The 17378-nt window shown below is 38.9% G+C and overlaps 1 protein-coding gene and 1 non-coding gene across 2 annotated transcripts in view; one reads left to right on the top strand and one right to left on the bottom strand.

The window, feature by feature from the left end:
- The window catches only part of TSPAN8 (tetraspanin 8), a 121266-nt gene that overhangs the window by 38590 nt on the left and 65298 nt on the right, over positions 1-17378 (top strand). The window lies entirely within an intron of this gene.
- LOC125171391 (U6 spliceosomal RNA) lies at positions 10989-11092 on the bottom strand. Its single transcript, XR_007154308.1, has one exon. It is a non-coding gene; the product is annotated as a U6 spliceosomal RNA (small nuclear RNA).

Below are 17378 nucleotides of genomic sequence, written 5' to 3'. Positions count from 1 at the left end.
GATTAATTTTGTGACACTGGATTGTTTTAGCCCCTAGAATATCGTGATGCAGAGACATTTGGCCCCAAGGATGTTCTGATCCCACCATTTGCTCTTTGCTGGGCCATCAGCATGGGTGGCTGGTGGAAATATGTTAAATATGTTGATTGGAAATATGTTAAAGAATTAGATCATCAATATAGAGAAATTCCAGAAGGCAGAATAAACTTTGGCATAGCTGAGGGAACTTACAGTTTTCTTGTGTATTAGCTAAAACAGAAAAAAATCCAAACTATCAGTCCTTTATCCAATTTATACTATATATTGCTGGTGGGAATGATCAGCACAAAAGAGAAGTCAATGGTTGAACCTGCACATGTTAAAATTTGTCAGAGATGAAAATCTGATGACAAATCATGTCTTGATGCTTGCATTGAAACATGCAAATATTGAACAGGGAAAAATTAGACTTGGCAAAAGTAATCAACATGAAATAAAACTGCCAACAGCTAAACTGGCACATGTTGAAACTTATTATTGCATAAAAATTGATGCAAGAATCCAATTTTTTGACTAAGTTTGGGTGTGAATAATTTGACCTGAGACAATTGGACTTGGTACAAATAGTGACCATAAAAGAGCACATGCAATTGCAGAAACTATATTCAGGAAAAATTTGATATGAACGGCAAGGAAAAAAACCCCACATTGAATAACATTTTCATTTAAACCTTATGTGGAAAATAATTGATTCCAATGAAAGGAATTTCAGTAAATTAAAAAATCAAAAGGGAAAAAATTTAAAAATGCCTTAATGCCTTGGAATAAAAATTTTATCGAGGAATTGAAGTAGCTTGGGGCGCCAGAGTGGCTCAGTCGGTTGAGTGTCTGACTCTTGATAACAGCTCACGTCATGATCTCATGGTTACTGCAATCCAGCTCCATGTCTGGCTCTGCCCTGACAGCGTGGAGCCTGCTTGGGATTCTCTATCTCTCTCTCTCTCTCTGCCCCTCCCCACTCACCTGCAAGCACACATGTGCTCTCTGAAAATAAAGAGATAAACACTTAAAAAGAGAAATTAAAGAAGCTTAATACAAATTAGCTCTAAAAAGTACTTTCTAAATGAGTGAGTATTCATTCATGTAAACATAATTTTGATATAAAGGTTTCTACTCCTAAATACAGGAGTCAAAAGATTCTCAGATCAGAGAGTCAACTGGATCTGAATAGATGGGTTAAAACAAAGGGCTCAAAACTTCCTGCACCCAGTTATTTATAGTGAGCGTCAAGAAAGGAGTGATTAGGAAAATTCTGGAACATGGGGTAAACCCAAGAAGGGCAAGCATTCATGGAATCCCACAATATAACCTCTGGTTTCTGGGCATCCAGATGGCAGATTAAGTACCTGGGAGAAAGAGCACAGAAGAGAAATCCTTTAAAATTCTTTTTATGGCTCTCTGTCCTTACCTACCTTCTTACCAGAGGAACTGAGCCACAATCCTAAGTTTGAAGTTGACAGAAATAGTCATCTTTCAAAATGCAAATCCCACTATAATAAAAAAGATGAATAATAAGTGTTGGGAAGGCTGTGGAGAAAATAGAGCACTCCGCCCTGCTATGAAGATTGTAAAATGGCACAACCACTTTGGAAAACAGCCTGACAGTTCCTCAAAAAAGGTAACACACAGGTTACCATATGACCAGCTATTTCATTTCCAGGTATATACTCAAGAAAAATAAAAACATGTTCACATAAAAACTTGTTCACAAGTGGTTATAGCAGCTTGATTCATGATAAGCAAAAATGGAAACAATCCAAGTGTCTATCACTTAATCAATGGTTAAACAAATTTGTGGCATATCCATAAAATGGAATATTGTTGGTCAATAAAAAGAAATAAAATACTGATACATGCTACAACCTGGATAAACCTTGAAAACATTATGCTAAGTGAAAGAAGCCAGTCACAAAGACCACATGTTGTATGATTCCATTTAGTAGTTTATTTATTTTTAATTAATTTATATTTGAGAGAGAGAGAGAAAGAGTTGGGGAGGGGAAGAGAGAGAGAGAGAGAGGAAGATAGAATCCCAAACAGGCTCCACCCTGTCAGCCCAGAGCCTGATGCAGTGTTCAAATTCATGAACTGTGAGATCATGACCTGAGCTGAAACCAAGGGTTAGAGGCTTAAGCAACTGAGCCACCCAGTGTGATTCCATTTATATTAAATGTCCAGAAAAGGCAAATCTATAAATACAGGAAGTGGGTTAGTGGTTGCTTAGGGTTGGAAGGGACTAAGGAGGAAATGAGAAGGAAATACTACTGAGCACGCATTTCTTTTGGAGATGATAAAAGTGTTCTAAAATTGACCATGGTGATGGTTGCACAACTCTGTGAATTAATATACTAAAAATCACTGAAGTGTATTTTTAAGTTGGTGAATTGTGTAGTATGTAAATTATATCTCAAGAAAGCCTGTATTAAAAATGCAAATCTTGGGGCACCTATCTCTAGGTGTGTCTCCTCCTCTGTATAATGGGAATGATATTAATATCTGATGAAGATGTTGACAGAATTAATGAAAGAATGTACATGAGAATGCTCACACACCGTAAGACATGAATGATTAAAAGAGCTAAATGTCCAACAAGATCTGTGCTTTTCCTTTCATGGCATGGAATCAGCACAGGGAAAGAGTTGCTCAAGCAGAGACTAATTCCATGACTCCTTGCATCCAGTTATACCATGATCTAGTTTCTTTAAAAAAGATTTATTTTAATGTTTATTTATATTTGAGAGAGAGAAACAGTGCAAGCAGGGGAGGGGCAGAAAGAGAGAGAGAGACAGAATCTGAATCAGGCTCCAGATTCCAAGCTGTCAGCACAGAGCCCAATATGGGGCTCGAACCCACAAGCTGTAAGATCATGACCCATGCAGAAGTCGGATGCCTAATTGACTGAGCCACCCAGGGACCCCATACCATGATCTAGTTCTGACCAATGGTATGTGAGCAGAAGTAATGTGTATGGTCAAGGTGGTCAGGAAACTGCTATCTATTTCACCCTTTGTTTTCTCTCCCTCCTGGTTGTTGATAGGGAGAATGGAGCCATAAGTTGGGAAATGCCTGGGTCCTTCAACCCCCTCAATTCCCAGCTGTATATAACATATTGGGCTGATAGTCCCAGCGAAGAGTTGAAATGTTTTAGTTACAGTGTTTATCTTCACTAATGCAAAAATTTAAGTAGGCCCTCAATAATTTTTTGAGAAAAATTAAGACATTTTTGTCATTTATTGGTAGCTTTGGAGTTTTAAAATGAAAGCCAGTAAAGACTGAGATGATGAAAATATGGAAACCTGAAAAGTGAAGAACATGAATGCAAGGGGGAAGCCTGTTACTGGCTCCATCTCACTCAGAATCTTATTGTTTATTGCACCTTTCATTGTTCATGCTTTCCTGGGGGCTTGATGTGCTTCATTGAATCTCATGGTCATGGAGGAGGTACCACATCAGCTCTGAGCTCTGTGCACTATTTGCCAGCCCTAATGTCTAGAGTGAGCCTATATTCTTAAGGAGGGAGATAGACAATAAACCAAACAAATAAGTAAATGATATGATATTGAATAGTGACAATTGCCATGGAAATAAATAAACAAGGGAATGTGGGAGCTCAGGAGTGATGTTCAGTTTTAAATAAGATGATCAAGGAATATATTATATGGAAGGTGACATCAGAGCAAAGTCTCAAACACAGTGAAGAAGCAAACCATGATACCAGACAGAGGGGCTAGCAGCATAAAGATCCTAAGACAGGAACATGCCAGGTATGTTCAAGGAAAAGAGAGGTCTATGTAGTTGGGGAAGGGTAGGCAAAGGGAAGAATGACAGAAAAGAAGTCAGAGAAGTAAGGGAATGAGACCAGATTGCGTGGAAGCCTGTGGGACTAGACAAAGAGCATAATGGGGGGACCTGAAAAAGTTCAAGACCAGAGATAAATGGCTACTGTTCTTGACTTCAGCAGCAAATGCCAGTGCAATGCCCTGCAGACAGTCTGTTTCAGTTTCACCTTAGCAGATATCAGTTCAAGAACTAGGTAGCAATTCCACAGTAGGAACTAACAAGAATTCAGATGGTGAATGGGATTCAAGATGTCCCATCCTCTACTCCCTGCCACCATGAAGTCACATCAGTGGCTGTGTACTCCACAATGGCATATGCTGTAGGACCAAGAGAGAAAGAGAAAGCTTGAAGTATTGAGCATTTACCAGACAGCAATTATTTAATCTGGAAGAGACTGAATTAATAAGGATAAGAAAAAAACGATGCTACATTGTCTTTGCACATCTAGTTCTACTGGATTAGCTTTATAGTGTTCCACAGGCCCCACAAGCTCTGTTTGCTTTCCTTCAATCTTTTTTTTCTTTCTGTTCCTCATACCTGATAATTTCCATTGTCCTATCTTCAGGTTCTCTGATACTTACTTCTGCCTGTTCAAATTGCCGTTGAATCCCTATAGTGATTTTTTTTTTCACTTCAGTTATTGTACTTTTGAGTTCCAGAATTTTTTTTTTTGGGGGGAGGGGATCTTTTTAGACTTCCTATCAATTGATATTTCCATTTTTGTTCACATATTATTTTCTTGACTGTCTCCACATCTTACTTTAGTTCCTTGAACATTTTTAAGATAGGTGCTTTAAAGTCTTTGTCTACGAGATCTGCTAGTAAGTCTTTACAGGGAGAGTTTCCATTGATTTATTGATTTACTTTTTCCTTTAAATGAGCCATACTTTCCTATTTTGTTGTACGCTTTGTGCTTTTTTGTTGCACCCTGGACATAATAACATGGTAACCCTGGAAATTAGATCTTCACTCTTCACGAGTGTTGACTGGTTTTTGTTACTGTCTTTGTCTTTTGTTTGTTTGCTTTTGATTGTTGTAGGATGTCTCTGTGCTGAAGAAGAGCCTGATGTGTAAGCCTAAGGTCTTTCGTAGTTTGTTTCTGAGCTTTTCCCTGGGCATGCACAGTCACTTTCTAATTTTCTCCAAATATGGAATTGTTTTTGAATGGCCTAGTCTTCAATGTCTGGCTTCTGAAAGGGGAAGAAGTGAAAAGTGAAGCCTGGTTCATTAAATCCCTTAGAATTCACTTCAGCTGGCAGGGGAGGGGCTTGCAACCATGGGCGGGGAGGTTCAACAATAATGGCTGGCCGCCTCTTTGCACCTCTCTGATCAGAAGCAGCAATCAATGAGCAGAACACAGAGTTCCGATAATGAGAAGACAGTGTCCTTTTTGCCTAGCCTAACTCCAGGAAACTGAGTGCAGACTGCTCCAGGATCGCTGGCAGAGCAGCCTGTCACAGGACAGAGGGTGGAGGATGGTTAGCTACTACTCTGCTAAGAACTGAAATTGACTGAAATTAACTTCAATTTACCATCCAAGTCTTCCCCTGGAAATTACAAGCCTTTGACAGACTCCAGAGTTCCAAAGTAGTTACATCAGAGAGATTCTGCCAGTGCAATTGCTATCTAGGTGGAGAGACAGATCCCTGGTGCTTCTTACTCTGCCATCTTCCCAGAGTCCTCTATTAGTGAATAGAATCCTATGTGTTGAATAAAATGTTAAATATTATGTGTTGTTTTATTCAGGGTTCTTGAGAGAAGCAGAACCAATAGGATGTGTATATGAAAAGATTTATTATAAGGAATTGGCTCATGTGATTGTGGAGGCTGGTAGGTTTCAAGATCTGCAGGATGAGCTGATGAAGCTGGAGACCAGGAGAGCCAATGGATGGTGTAGTTCCAGTCTGAAGGCTGATTGACTCAAGATTCAGGAAGGGCAATATTTCAGCTCAAGTTCAAAGGCAGGAGAAAACCAAGGTACCAGTATGAAGGCCTTCAGGCAGGAAGAATCCTTTTTTTACTTGGTGGAGAATCAGATCTTTTGTTCCGTTCAGGCCTTCAACTGATTGGATGAGGCCCACTCCCACTATGGAGAGCAATCTGCCTTCCTCAGTCTACCAATTTAAATGTTAATCTCATCCAAAAACACTCTCACAGAAACAGCAGATAATATTTGACCAAATATCTGGATATATCATGGCCCAGTCAAGTTGATACATAAAATTAACCATCACACTTCTAATACAGAAATTGTATCTGGAAATAACTAGATGTTATGGTCTCTTTAGGGAAGGTTCATAAAAAACTTAGTGGCTACATCTTCTCAGCGTGTTACTCAAATATCTGTTGAATATGCCGAGTATACTACAATCCCAGCCCTGGACAAAAAAGGGCAGTTTATGATTTTGGTGATGATGATGATGAAGTGCAAGTCATTTAAACACTTGACAGTTATATTTATGGAGCAAGACATTTCCTTTCATGCTATTTTATAGGCAAGAGGGAAAAGTCTGCAAACATATTTTGGATGACATACAAGTTTGTCAGGGTCTTGAGTTACTCTATGCTCAGAGAGCAGGAGTACTTTACATCAACACGGAACATTGACACTTTATATAAGCAGGGCTTGGGGAAGGTTCAAAATATCTGGAAAACAGACTTCGTATAAAGATGTTCGTATTGGAATGATGAGTATATCACAATTTCCCCAGGGAGGAGGTTAGTAGTCCCTCCCCCCAGGGAGGAGGCCGATTCAAAGGCAGCTTTGACCTGGTGAAAAGTCCTTAATCTGTGGAGTTTAATGTTGCAGGAATATGGAACAGTAAAATCAAGACTGAATGGCATCTTATACTCTCACTACCTTACTTAAAACTCAAGCACTTCTTTCAATGCCAAACCAGGGAACAAAGCCTGGACTTTAGAGAGAGGAGCTGTGGATAGAAATGTTAATCACACTTGCTTTGAAGAAAGCTACTCACCCGGAGCACAACACATCTAGGAACTTTGTCCTGGGCCATTCTGGTTGGTAAATTAAGGGCCAGGTGCTTGTGACATCAGACCTTTGGCAACTACTCCCTCTCCCTTTTCTCCTAATCTAAGTCACAGAATCATATCTTAGAGTTGGGAGCATATTTGGATTGGTTAGAATTCAGAATTTGGGGGCTCACGAGGTCTGGCTGGGCCACATATCTCACCAGGAGAGAGCTGATTTCAAAATGCTGTGAGTGCACATCTTAAGGGATGTTTCTAATTGAACTTTAGACTAGAGCAGGCCTTCTTTTCTCAGTCACACATATGCCATTGGGGGAAGTGTTTCATTCTCTTTTACAAGTGTCATTTACAAATGCACATGATTCACTTATTTCATTGACTTCATTCAACAAATATTTATTGGTAATTAGGCACTGCAGTAGGCATTGGAGATAAAGGTGATCAAAAACAGGGAAGGACCCAGTCCTTAATAGAAGTTATAGTTTAGTGATTTTATTAGTAATTTTTGTAATAGTTTAATTATTATTTAGATCTTTTATATTAATATAATTTATCAACCAAAAGGAGAAAAGAAATAAGATTTAAAATTCCTCCTCTGATATCACCTTTCAGCTTCTTTTTTTTTTCTTTTTTCTTTTCATGTTTATTTATTTATTTTGAGAGAGGAAGAGAGCACAAATATGTGTGAGCAAGCAAGGGGCAAAGAGAGAGAGTGAGAGAGAGAGAACCCCTGATGTGGGGATCAATCCCACCAACAATGAGATCATGATCTGAGCCAAAATTAAGAGCCTGATGCCTAACCAACTGAGCCATCCAAGTGACCCTTGGCTTCTTCTATTTTAACAAGTTCCTTTTATATCATTGTCCTATGCCTGTCTTTTTACCTTAGTTTTAATCATGGTATATATTTTGCATTAACTTTTCATGTGTGAATAATCTTAGCAGACTCTTCTCCATGAATGTTACATCACAAGCATTTTCCCTATCACTATCTGCAAAATCATCATTTCTGCAAATGCAGATAGCTTGACATATGACATATCTAATTACTCTTTTTTTTTGGCGGGCAGATAGTTGTATATAACTCAATATATAACATTGTAGTACTTTCTTTTTTCTTCTCTTGAACTTTACCTTAGAAACTAAAGAGTTGAAATTCTACAAATTGGAGTGATGAGATGCTTTACTTCTGTGTTGAGCAAGACAAAAAATAGTGACATACTTTTGAGCCACTCAGTTTAGCATAGAATTCCAGATGACTAGAAGAACCAGTGGGAGGCACAAAAACAAACCAAACATTTTGTCACCAGATGCATGATACAAAAATGTCTTTCTCCTCTTTTTATTAAAAAGAAAAAAGAAAATAGAGGGGAATATTTCCATGTACACACATTCACAAGATTGCACGCACATGAAAATAGGAACACTGAAACCACTGACAAGGTTTCAAAATGTATTTTTCTAGGCTTATATTACACTTATCACATTTTTATGTTAACCTGCTGAATTCTGAAGTGTGGGATCATCATCAAAATGACCACAATATCTTGTAATGTAGAAAGAATTATTTTTGCCCATTCTTGTGATAGGTCCATTACTGGTAACATTCCTTCCCTTGTCAACCACAGACTGCTTCCTTCTTGTAAAAATGAGCATGGGCTTACTGGAAGTAATGTCTGTACCATCTTACCTTTCTTGGCTTGATTCTCTAAAGGGTTATTGATGGGGAGGGGGGGCTGATATTCCTACTGGGAGTCCTCATGTGGCTATCATGGGAATGTCTCTAATGAAAGACAAGTAGGATCTAATGAAGAGCAGGATACAGTGGAGCAGTTAAGTCGAGTCTTGCATGTTTCTTCTGGATTTCAATTATTCTGGGCAGTCTAGTAGATTCTGAATTACCAGCAGCTGCTCACTTGCTCACTTTCTTGTCTGCCACAGCTGCCACCAGCTGTTCTCTCTTTTTTACCCGCGATCCAGATGCAAACAGCTGTTCTTTCTTTCTTTACAATTGTCAACAGTGGCTCATTTTGCCCCAAACACACGGACACCTGCAGCAATAGGAATTCTATTTTTCAGTTGTGGTGAAATACTGGACAGCTTTAGGAAGGTTGAATGGAGGAAGGGAAAGAAGGAATGAGAGGTGGTTAGATGTAGAAGGAGCCTGTGTTGGCCGACTGGAAGATGGATTGGATACTTCTAGTTGTTTTGGGGGCTGACTAAATACTTCTAGTTGTTTTGGGGGCTGACTAGTTGTTTTGGGGGCTGACGGAAGATACTTATACCTCTTCCTTACTATGACATTCACTTTAGAAAGCAGAGAGTCATCACTTATAAAAATAATTCTAGGAAACTGAGCATCTATAAAGAAATTATGATGGTGCTTTAAGGGCTTGGTCTTCATTTATTTATTTAAGAAGTATTTATGGACACTTATGTCAAGCACTATTCTAGGCACACAGTAGATGTTAAATAAGTAAGTATGCATTAATGAACACACACACATATTTATCAGTCTAGTCTCAATGATATCAAAAGACAATATTAAACACATTTTTTTTTCTGTTGGATTGAGCCTCTCTTCTACCTGCCCTTCCCCCTCCCCCCATCATTAGGATTGGGGACTTTGGGATTATCTCCTTGACCAAGAAATACTCCTGGTTCTCACATCTCTCCCTTTTTTGCTGGGACTAGAGTGAGGAAAGTAGAGATGGAGAGGAAGGGAATTCACATTTATTGAGCATTTAATGTGTCCCCATTACTGTGCATTATTCTTTATATAGGTTATCTCATTTCATCTTCATCAGAAGCTTAGAAAATTGGCATTACTATTCCCATGTAGCTTATGGGGAAACTGAAGTTGGAAGCGTGAAGTTACCAAGGCCACAGAGCCAGGGAATGATAGCCAGGATTAGACAAACTCTCCCACTCCAGAGCATAAACTCTTTTCTCTATAGCCTGCTTCCTTACATGCTTTTTCTTTCTGCTATTCAGAGAATATTCATGTGAGTATTAGAGGATAGTAATAGTGATAATTGGGTTTAATGCTGTGATTGTAGAAGTAGTAGTCTAATTGGTTCAAAGTCTCCATCTTCAACCGGAAATTGGGTCAAATTTCATTCACCATTGTAAGCTGCAGAGCACTGTCATAAAGGCTGAAATAAAATATGAGATACTGAGGAGTCATAGATAAAGTTGTTGTCACAGAAATAATCTCTACATCCCCAGGATGTTTTCTGTTAACAATGGGTTTTGAAAGAGTATTTGACCAAAGTAAGGGGGACCTTGATACCCTCATTTCACACCCTAAGTCCATCCATTAGTATCCAAAGAACGTTAATGATTATCCTTTGGGATACTGAGTGGGAAGAAACTGGCTGAGGCTCTAAGGAAACTTCGTATGGTTTAAGGAGCCATTAGGAAAAGCTCCTTATTCTTGTAAAAATTTCCCGAACCTTCAGGGCTGGGTTTCTGCAGCTGGCCAAGAATCAGCCTCAGTTAGGATCCTGCCAAATTGGGCATCAACAGCTCATTTGGCTTGGAAAAAAAAGAAAGGAGAAACAACTGACGTTTGTATACTTGAAATTATGAGCTGTTTCTCTAACAAAGAGACCAAACACTTTCGGCTTGTTTTACAGTAAACATACACATTGAACAATCTGGTTGGTTAGCAACTGGCTGTGCATATGTAGGACATATGTGAACACATATGGATGCATAAACTCACATATGTTCACTTAAAAGGACACTGTCAAGTCATTTTATGAGGTTTTTTGTTCTCTGGGCTACATTGTTTATAAAATCTTCTTAGAAGCTTAAAAATACAATTTCTTTTCCTACTGATTTTTGTTCTTTTTTTTTTTAAAGCAAGTATTTTGAATGACACTCAAATAAATGGGACTGGTTCTATTTAATACCAACTCCTACTTAAACATATACAGCAGTAGAATATCCAATCAGAAGCAGAGCACTCAGAGTGAAACAATTCCTTATGAAGAGAAGAATAGCCAACATCTGCCCTTAGAGTAGACATTCCAGAATTGAAGAGTACTCACAAGATTATTTTCTGGCATCCCAGTGCTTTTATGTATGTATGCATGTATGTATGAATGTATTTTTAAAGTAGGGAATGCTTTACGAATATGCATGTAATCCTTGCACAGAGGCCATGCTAATCTTCTCTGTATTGTTCTAATTTCATTGTGTAGATTCTGCTGAAGCGAGCACCCAAGTGCTTTTGGGGTTAGATATCAAATATAGATAATGGCGACCATGATAAAACCTATTTTTCTATTTTCTATAATATTTTACCAATATTTTTATAGCTTATTTACTAAGCAAAACCCCCTGTAAAATATCCTTGCTTTGGGCAAGAGCTGTGAAGAATCAAATCAGAATGTCTAAAACACCTGGAAGGATGCTCAAAATCACAACTAGCTGGGAAAACAAAAAGTTAAATAATGATGTTATCTCACTTTATATTCATCAGGCTGGCAAAAGAAAAAAGCAACATTGCACATCACTAGTGGAGATGTGAGGAAAAGGGCACTTTCATATGTTGCTGGTGGAAATGGGGATTTTAAAGAGCCTTTTTGAATGTAAATCTAGCAACATTTCTTAAAATTGAAAGTATATACTTACCCTTCAATGCATCCTTCCTCTCTTGCGAATCTAACTTATAGAGACAGGAACACTACTATATAGGATATAAACTCAAGATTTCCACAGCAGCATTATGTATTGTGGCAAAACAACAACAACAAATTTGAAATCAAGTGAGTACCCTTTAATAACAGACTGTTGTTGAATAAATTAATGTATGTCTATACCATGGAATATATGCAACCTCCCAAAAAAGTGAATTGGAACAATACTAGTTGCTTATAAGGATTACCATCAGATACTGTGGAGGGAGAAAAGCAAGATGTATAAAAGAGTAAATTATAAGAGCCCGTTTTCTAAATCATTGATCTAAAACACTTTTATAGGTATACATTTGTCTCTGTCTATATCTCTCTTGTCTGTACATGTATTTGTATAATGTCATATGGTAATGGAAACAAACATGAATGGATACATACTAGGTTGTTAAATGGGTTGTCTGGAAGGGGGTAAGGAGGAATTATAGGGGTGGTGCATGAGGCAAATAAACAAGAAAGGAAAAGCCTAACATGAGAAACATCTGGTGTGGTCACATTTATGCAAATTATATGTGTATATGCCTACAAAGGAATTTTTGAAATAACAAGAAATCATTAAAATAAAACATTCTCATCTTCTAGTTTTCAGAATTTCCATTGATTGAGATAAAGGAGGATGTGAAAGTTCTGGAAGAAGTCAGATAATCATGAAAAAAATTGAACTTGAGGGTTGGCCGAAGACTTTTTTTTATGAGTGCAAAATTTCCCCGTTTAAGATCTAGAAAAGCAGGTTACATTTCAATCATTTCAGGGTACTGGTGCCACCAAGTGGTGTCTGGAGCAATTGTTGGTGGCATTTTATTACCCTACCAGTGAAAGAAGCTCTTGGCTTACCTATGCTTTCCATGGTAGCAAGCGGTCTGTGGAGGGCTCCCCTTCTCCTTGGCATGAAGCACACACCTGTGAGCCTGGCACTGACATGAACAGGAAGTATGAGAACAGATAGGGAGCAAACAACTTTTCCCTAGAATCAGAGCTCCCTTGGTTTTTCCTACTATCAGGTGCTCTGGTATGCCTGTCGTTGACCTGTCAAGTCCTTCGAGATGTGTGTAATATTTTTTAACTACTTGCACAAGTAGTATAACCTATCTGACTTCTTTAACTGCCGACGTCTCCTATAGGTTTTCTCTTTTCATGGACACCATCCTCACTGGGCCTCTTATTGTTTCTTTCCTAGCACCCTAAGAACATTTTCATGGGCTTTCCTACCTTCAGTCTCTTTCCGGTCTGTTCCGGCCAAAACTCACTTCTGTACTAAACTTCCTGAAGTTATGGTCATTTAACAACACTATTCAGAAGCTTTCAATTGTTTCTCCCTGCCCAGCATCAAATTCTGACATCAGAGCAGAAGCTTTTAATAGGGTGACAATATGTCTCAGTTTGCCTGGGATGGTCCCAGGTTACTTCTGTTGCCCCAATGTAATTATTGTGATTTTATTCACTCGCAGAAGTGCTGTGATTTGGATAATACACTGTATGAACATTCTAGCTCTTAACCACTTGGTTCCCCAGCCTGTGGTACATACAATAAGTAAGCCAACAGAAGAATGTCTAAAGTTTGTGGCAGATGGGGCGTCTGGGTGGCTCAGTCGGTTGAGCGTCCGACTCTTGGTTTCGACTCAGGTCCTGATCTCACGGTTCCTGTGTTCCAGCCCCGCATCAGGCTTTACGCTGACAGCATGGAACTTGCCTGGGATTCTCTTTCTCCTTCTCTCTCTCTGCCCCTCCTCTGCACGCTGTCTCTCAAAATAAATAAACTTAAAAAAGTAAATAAATAAAGTTTGTGGCAGATGAAGGAATTAGATCCAAGAAGAAAGTACATCGTTTTTCTTTAAATGTTAAAAAGCTACTAAATATGAATTATTTGGTATATTTTACCTTATTTAAAATTTATTTGCTCTGTCATTTAAATGATAACTAGTATTTTTTTGTTTGTTTGAACTCGAGTAAGAAAATCGACCTTAGTAGTTTTCACATAGCTCTTTTGGTTTTTCATAAGATGAGAAGAATCCTGTTTGGGGTCTGGGGAATGTCACATTCATAATTTGTTACCCAATGTGAAGAATATTCAACTAAGTGATAACACAGAAATTCTAAAAATTTGGAGGAGGTAGAAACACCTGTTCTGTGAATTCCTTCAGCACAAGAGGTCATGACTTATTTATCCAGCAGTTAGCAGAGTCCTTGAGCATTAATGCTCTTGAGAAAAATTTTGAGCAACGTCTGCCCATTTGTGGAACTGAAATGTGGGCACTGCACTCTGGTTTAGGTATCTTCTATTCCTGCTTGCTGCATCTTGGTTGTATTAATAGATTGAGTGTACACTGAGGAAAATGCTTTGCTCTTAGATCACTGTTGCTAGGAATGTACTGAGTTTTGCTGTTTTTTTTTTGTTTTTGCAGTAGAATAGATTTTGAGCTCAACCACCCATTTTCTCTTACCCGGTCCTTTTCATAACCGGTTAAATACATTTTCAACACAATGATAGTTTGTGTTCTTCAAAAGGATTTTCTGTGAGAACCAGACCTATAAAGGCTTGGAGCTGTGACCTCATTAAACCACGCACTCACCAAGTGACTAATAGTCATTTAATGCCTGCCCGCCTCCAGTGCAGATCTTTTCCCTTACTTATGGTCTAGATTCGAGCCACTCTAAAGTCCAGGAAGTTGGAGATCAGTTTAAGCTATTCTTTAACTAGCTGAGAGTCATTCATTCATCATCATCCATTTATCTCCCAGGTGCCCCACCAGGTTCCGAGTATATGATGGAGAACCGGCATGCCTTTTGGGAGGGGAATTTTCCGGCAGACACACACACACACACACCCGAGTGGTCAAATGCCTACGCATGCACAGGCACACACACACACACACACACACACACACACACACACACAGGGAAGCTTTAGCTTGTTATGTTAATGGACAGTGAGAAACCTCCCTCTTCATCCTCTTTTCCAATGTAGCTTATTTTTTCATACTTTTTCCTGATTCCATCAGCATCATCAGGAGCAGAATCAGGCTTTAGACACGATGCATCGACAGATATTTGGCATTCTGTCAGCTATTGGCTTTCCTTTGTGTACTTCTCCTTTTTTTCTGAGTGTGTTTAATGGATCTGCATAATTTAGATACAAGGGCAAGATGTTTATGCCTCATGTTTCTAAAGATGCCCCAGATTGTAAGTTCTTCCAGGTCAAGGACTGTATAGTATTTAGTGTACGGACTCTGCCTCTTTGACTACCTGTATGGGAAATCCCAGCTCTGTCACTTAGTAGCTTTGTGGCCTTCGATAAATGATATAACCTCTGTGTGCCTCAAATTACTATCTGCATGATCTATGTCTTGGATTTTACTGTTTTTTAACAGCCTTATTGAAATATAATTCATATATCATAAAATTCACCCATTTAATGTACAAGTCAGTGTTTTCTAGCATATTTACAGTTGGTGAAACCATGCCCACAATTTAGTTTTAGAACATCTTTATCGTCCCAAAAAGAAATCCTGAACCCATAAATAATCACTCCCCATTCCAGCCTACCAGTTTTTATGATGATTAAATGAATTACTATATGAAGAGCACTGAGAATATTAGCAATGTCATTACTACTGTCTCTGTGCCTTCAGTCAGTACAGTGCCTGATACTTACTAGCTCCTGGCTAAATAAATAAAACAGTGAAAGATAGTGGAAGGCACCATTATGCCTTAAGTATTCTAATAATGGTGAGGGAAATGCCCTATATTATATATTATAAAGACATAATGAAACGCACCACAGAATCTGTATTAGAGCACAATACTTTCATGAAGAATGATATTTTTAAATGTTTTTTTTTTCCATAACAGCTTGATGGTATGGCATTGATGATTGAAGAAAATTAGTCCCAAATCCTGAATGCTGATAAGTAGACTTGTGACCCAAGGAAAGGCACAGATGCTGAGTCTCTGTATAGTTACCTGTAGAATGAAATTGGATTCATTCAATGATTTCTAAATTTACTCCTCTTTCTTTTTTTTTTTTTTTTTTAATTTTTTTTTTTTTTTTTAACGTTTATTTATTTTTGGGACAGAGAGAGACAGAGCATGAACGGGGGAGGGGCAGAGAGAGAGGGAGACACAGAATCCGAAACAGGCTCCAGGCTCTGAGCCATCAGCCCAGAGCCCGACGTGGGGCTCAAACTCACAGACCGTGAGACCGTGACCTGGCTGAAGTCGGACGCTCAACCGACTGCGCCACCCAGGCGCCCCTACTCCTCTTTCTAACATCCTGAGATAGTGTCTGCCAATAAATGTCATGAGGATTTGTATTTATATATGGTAACCTACACACAAAACCACATGACACTCATTTTATGATCTTATTTGTTACAGTTCCACAGTGCCTTGTGTTCCCAAAGAGAACATAAGCATGGGTCACCTCCATCCTTACATCCCCCAGTGGCTTCCCTCTGCCTATAGGATAAAGTCCAAACTCCTTGACAGAGCACGCAGGCCTCTCATGGGTCTCTTTTTGCCTGTGGAATATCCACCCTCAGTTCTCCTGGGAGACATACAACTATTAGTTTGCAGATCCAGTCAGATTCCAGTGCCTGTAGGCTTTGTAGGACTGCTGTTCAAGAAGCTCTCTGCTCTCCCGGCCAAGATAGGCCAATTTTCTCCTGGAAATTTTCAATAAAGAGAAGGAAAGATTGAAAGTAGTTGGAAGTGGTTTGTTTCAAGCTGTTGCTGACATGTATTATAGATTAAGGCACTCTAGGAAGATTGTCCTTCGCAACCATTACCTGGATCCCTTCGGCTGTCTTGGATTCTTTCAAAGACATGCTTATTTAATGTTTCCTTTGCTTCTGTATGTTATCCACATTCTTTTAATTAATTGTCTTCTCCTTTTCCCTATTTTCTTTGGCATAAGCTGGCAAAATTCTGTTTCTCCTGACTGAAGAGAACTGCTAACCAAACAGAACTAACATGAAATTCTTTTATGATCTGCCACATCCCATCTTCTGACTTAGGTTCCTAAAACAGAACATAGTTTCTTATGGCCTCCTGTCAGAAAAGTCTTTCTTGTCTGCCTAATGAATTCCTATTCCTTCAATGATGGGCTTAGGCACTCTGTGGCAAGGCCTTTCCTGGCCTCTTTCCATGCAGTTAGCAGCTCTGACCTCCCTGATCCTATTGTATCTTGGATGCATGCAGCAATATTTAGAGCCAACAGCTACTTTTTCTTATTTTTGGAGAATATTGAGGGGAGCAAAATACACCACCCCAAAATATACCACTTTGGCATATTGATTATTTTGAATTAAAGTTATTTAGGAAACAGCCAGTGCAGGAAAGACACTCTGACCTCCATATTCCCCTGAAGTAGGAAGTAAGGCTCCCATGTGAGGGTAGCGTTCCTATACAAAGACGGTAGAAGGCATCCTTATCACCAGAGATAAGGAATTCGAGGCTGAGAAGGCTGTATACACACACTTTGTCACTTCTTCCTTAATTTGCTACCCCACGCCCATATTCCTTTGTTTTGTCAAATCTTCAGAAATAATTGTTTCTTTGTCTAACAGATGTAAAAGCTGCCTGCTTGGCCACTTCTCTGAGTCATCTATCTTTGGGGCTTCAGTGCATACAATGCTGAAGTTATTTTTCTCCTGTTAATCCGTATTGTGTCAATTTAATTATTAGACCAGACGAAGAACCAAGAAGGAAAGGAGGGTACAGCTTTCTTCCCCTACATCGTAGGATCAGTGTAATTTTCTTTATCTGCCTGCCCTTTTCCCTCAACCATGAGACCTATATTAGAATGACGAC

The sequence above is a fragment of the Prionailurus viverrinus genome, chromosome B4 (assembly GCF_022837055.1).
Source record: "Prionailurus viverrinus isolate Anna chromosome B4, UM_Priviv_1.0, whole genome shotgun sequence".
Classification (NCBI taxonomy): domain Eukaryota; kingdom Metazoa; phylum Chordata; class Mammalia; order Carnivora; family Felidae; genus Prionailurus; species Prionailurus viverrinus.
This window is presented reverse-complemented; position numbering and strand designations above follow the sequence as displayed.